Source organism: Lactuca virosa, chromosome 9, assembly GCF_052849685.1.
Source record: "Lactuca virosa cultivar CGN04683 chromosome 9, Lactuca_virosa_CGN04683_v6, whole genome shotgun sequence".
Taxonomy (NCBI): Eukaryota; Viridiplantae; Streptophyta; class Magnoliopsida; order Asterales; family Asteraceae; genus Lactuca; species Lactuca virosa.
The window spans coordinates 229,416,615-229,421,456 of record NC_136434.1 but is presented as its reverse complement, the minus strand read 5'-3'; the positions used below and the strand labels follow the sequence as shown (position 1 = coordinate 229,421,456).

At 33.8% G+C, this 4,842-nt stretch overlaps 1 long non-coding RNA gene across 1 annotated transcript; it reads right to left on the bottom strand.

Annotated features, from left to right (window-relative positions):
• Positions 1-2,880: 2,880 nt before the first annotated feature.
• Positions 2,881-4,842, bottom strand: LOC145140830 (uncharacterized). The gene is made up of 3 exons (XR_013722304.1): positions 4,320-4,842; positions 3,159-4,140; positions 2,881-3,019 (listed from the first exon to the last, which is right to left on the bottom strand). It is a non-coding gene; the product is annotated as an uncharacterized LOC145140830 (long non-coding RNA).

Below are 4,842 nucleotides of genomic sequence, written 5' to 3'. Positions count from 1 at the left end.
GACTTTTGATCGTGATTTATTGTTTATAACTAAGGAGATGGAGGGGCGACAGATGAAACCGGAAAGGATGATGAAAATGATGGGGTAGACACTTTATGGTTTGTTTCACTGTGAATTAAAAAGAGACATATCAGTTTAATTTTTTTAATTAAAATCTGTTATATAAAAATATAAAAGAAATCTAAAAGGGTATAAATGTCATATTACATGGGTCAGAGGTCAACAACAATAGAATATGAAACCACATGATCTTCCATGCAACCGAAAAAAGTTAGGGACTACACCTGATATTCTGGGAAACCACAATGACCATTTATCAAGATTAATGTCGATATAATGAATGGCATGCCCTCACATAAATATAAAATAAAACCAAATTAACTTATTTGGATATTAGGGAACACCTTACCATAACCTGGTAAGATCTTCACCACTAAAATTTTGTTTGGCGCAACTACTATTTTATTTTTTGAATTTTTTTAAGTTATATGTTTGGCAAGCTAAAAAATAAATTATTAGCTAGCTTGTTTGAAACATCTTGTTTTCAGGTATTTCATTTTGATCTTTGGTTTGAGTACATTTGCAAAATTAGTCCTAAGTGGCAATTTGTAATTTTTGAGGCATGCATGCATATGTTGGGCATACGTGGCCAGGGTGGAAACTCTAATTTTTATGGTTTAGACCCTATTTAACCATAATTATAGCCTCATACCCTTTCTTAACTCCAACCTCCATCTCTCTTACCCTAAATTTTGAAACCGTAAAGTGTGTGAGTGTGTTTTTAAGCTTTTGAGTGTCATTTTGGTGTCATTTTGTTGCTCTAGTGGTGAAGAAAGATTCTTGGAGTTGTGGTGTTTCACTCAAGTCTTTGGATCCATCAACTACTCTCCCTTGTGCATCTTCTGGAGGTACAAAGCTCTAACCTTGATGAATATTCCTTTAGATATTGTTCAAGCTTAGAAGTGTAAACCTTTTTGTCCCAAATCTTGATTCTTGTGAGTATTGAATACTCCAGTACCTTTAAGTTGTCCTTTCAGATATTTTAGGGCATGATAAGTCATAAAAATGTAATATTGATCCTTAGTTTTCCCCCATGTATAGTCTAGGTTGTCTTAATGAGTTAAGAAGCTATGGATTTTAGTATTGGGCACTTAATAGCCATACAAGATCATAAAGTTGGAAACTTTATGATTAAGGACATCATTTGAGGACTAGATCTGGATTTTGGACGAAAGGGCATAAATGATTAAGCTCTTAATACAAAGGAAGGATGGCAGGCGCATACGCTAGGCGTACCAAAGGGTATGTTCTGCGTACGTGGTCAACTCTACGATTCTGGTCAATGTGTAGTACGTCCCGCATACGGGTTGAGTACGCCCAACATACTCACTGAGTTGACTCGGTTGACTTTTGACTTTAACCAAAACTTTGACCAAGTCTGACCTAGGGGTATTTTGGGTATTCTGAGCTGTATTCTGAGTTTTAGTCACTGTTATTTGTAAAGGTGATCAGTAGAGTTGGTTTTTGGAGCTGCGTGTTGTTTCAGCTTTTATCCGACTATGAGGTAAGTCTTTTCACTGTATCCATGGGTCGAAGGCACCAATGCCGGTCCATCATTTTGTTATGTAGGATGATAGCTGTTATGTGACTTATATGTGTTTGCATGTTCGGGTTGAAATAAACCCCAGGGCGGGGCCCACTATTGTATGATTGGGTTGAAATATACCCCAAAGCTGAGCCGCTATGCGTTGATCGGGTTGAAATACACCCCAGGGCGGGGCCCTATTGCTGGGCCCATATATATATATATATATATATATATATATATATATATATATATATATATATATACCGGGTTGGATCACTCCAGATTAAGCCCATTTGTATGGTTGGTATGTGGCACTTTCACTAGTGCAAAAATGACCTACAGACACACCAAAAAAGTGTGACCATATGCGCATAGCGACATTTTATTTTTTCACTGAAAGTGTGATGGAAGTTGACACCATCGTATGTGTCTTATGGTCACTTTAAAATATAGTGTCCGTATGATATGAAAACATGTGGCCTTATTATAAAAGTGTGGTAAATGTGTACGAAATTTTTTTCCTTAAATATCCAATATTGTAGCGTTAAACCGTCAGTAGACACATTTATTTAGTTACTGTAGTGATTGTATATCACCAACTTGCGACATTCATGTTGTTTTAGTGTGGTTGTTTTCTATTATATTGTCACACAGTTTAAATTTTATTAAGACTATTGTGTATCTTTTGTAAACATGTAATTACGGTGAGCATGACCATGTTCGCTAAATAGCCACATGTAATTAATTCCATAAGTGAAGATTTGCTAATAATTAGTCACAAAAACAATCAATTTTTGTGACTATTGCCTATTGTATAGAGACACACAATTAAGTGAAACACAATCATAAGTATTATAAAGACACACATTTAATTAAAATTAAGCACTATTCAGTATCTTATAGTCACATGATGTTTTTACAATTGTGACTATTATAGAACCTGTAGTCACATGATACATGACTTATTGTTATTGTTTTGACACAAAATGATCTATCATTGGTAATATTATCTAGTTTTTAGTCACGTATATATAACTGTATACATGACTATAAAATGATTATAGCCACACAATTAATCCTTATCGTCCCTATTGTTTAGTATTTAGCCACACAAGTTTATAATAGCCATAAGATTTGTTATCCTTTGAACTCACCAATAGTTTTCAGTGTGGCTATTGATTATAATTTAGACACCTCAAACCAATCAAATCATAGTTATAAGTGTTGTATCGACACATCCATAAAATATAACTAGTCTGATACATAGTATGAATCAAATGTACATATCCCTTACAAGATACAACCAAAAAAACATTTTAAATGAAAAAAAATAAGTTATAGTCATTACAAATATTGCAATAACAATAAAAATAAAGCATTCAACAGTTCTTGAAACATTCCAGGAGTACTTGTTTGACAAATCAGCAAAACCTAAATTAGGAGTTGCACCAAGTTCACAAAAAGAATAAAATTAAATTTTGTTGTTTAGTTAATTAGCAAATATGCTAGATAAAGCATAAAATCCCAAAAAGAAAATACTGATTAACAACCGTATTGAATTGAATATTACCTTGAGGATCACTTGCCCATTAATGTTTCCCAGTGATAAGTGATGACTTGTATAAACCTGATGGCTTGTATCAACTCAACATTTCAAAAGAATAAAATTGTTTCACTGTATGCAAAAGGAAAAGAAGAAACATTATATGTTTAACAGTTCTAGAAATGTACAGAGAAGGTCATCATCATTCTTATTAGGATACTCTTTTGTGATCTTTTATATCATAATTTTACCATTCCAACTATTGTTCCACCACCAAAAGAATGGCATACCTGAAAACATACATAATTAAAATTATTGATACTAAAGAAATGTAAATAACTGATTTTGATGAATCAGAACTTTATTTTATTAATCAACCATCTATTAGTGTGTATAATATATGCAAAAGTTAGCCATGGCAGATGGAAGCTAGATATTTTTAAAAGGACATAATCTTACCTTGAGGAGACCATAGCAGACATAATCTGTTAGCCATTAAAGATGGAAGTTATATATTGGCTTTCCAACATCCATAAATATTTTAATTGGGTAACATGTTGGTCTAGTGTGAGAGCTCATCCTCCCTGTATAGCAAGGGTGCCAGAGGTTCATACAACAATAATTTACTAAACATGGACCTGGAGATAAGAATTTACTAAACTATGCAAGTACATACATAATTTACCTTGATGCCTCCATAAGAAAAGGAATTCTTTTTCTAATCTAGCGCTAAAGCCCTAGTGGAAGACAAATAAGAAACCTTAACAATGACTATTATACACCATATAGTCATGCCATGTAAAATAATCAAACAATTGCAGAAGCTTAGAATGGATGTGGTTAATGATTAGAATAAAATCAAGAACCCCCTTGGGTTAAAGCATTGCAGGTTTTGATTGGATTAAATTGGCATGTACAGTGGTATACTGAGTGGGCAAAGTATGGTTGAAAATACCTTCGAAGTTGATTAATCAATCTAGCTTGCACCAAATACTTCACCATGAACAATCTGCAAGACAAATATATTGTCATTTATGTAGTACATCAATCGAGCAAAACAATACCATCCCATAAACAAAGATCCATGACATATCTAATGTACATAAAATTTAAACTACAAGCAAAAATACTAACATGAATCGATTAAAGGAAAAAAAACAATTCAACAAGGAACGTGAGGATGAGTACCTAAGGGAGACAAGAGATGAATGAAAAGGCGTTCAACATAAGCTGTTACATTGTTATTCCTGAAGCTGTGAACTATTGTTCTGTTGTTGACCCTAAATTGGAAACTTATAATCGTACACAAAAATAGGGTAATGATATGAAATTGTGATAAATATTATAGGATGAAAGTAAGAGTGGGAAATGTATATGATTTAGGCAGACTGAAAATTTTCAATTTCAGGTTGCCTTCTTTCGGAGAAGAAACATCGACTGAGAGGTTGAAATTGTTGTAGATGGAATTAGGCTAGGGAGAGCGTAATATTGTTCTTCTTCGATTGAGTATAGAGAACCTATCCTGTAGCATCGCACGTCGAATCAAGGAGGAAAAGGTGTGGCTCATGCCTCATGGTAGAAGGTGAATAAAAGAGTGAACGCAGAGCATCAAGCATGGAACCATGGCCGAAGGTAAAAGAAAATGCAGGGCAACAAAATGCAATTCTAATCAAAATTAGGTTTACAACAATTTTGGTTGGGGGAGACTTGA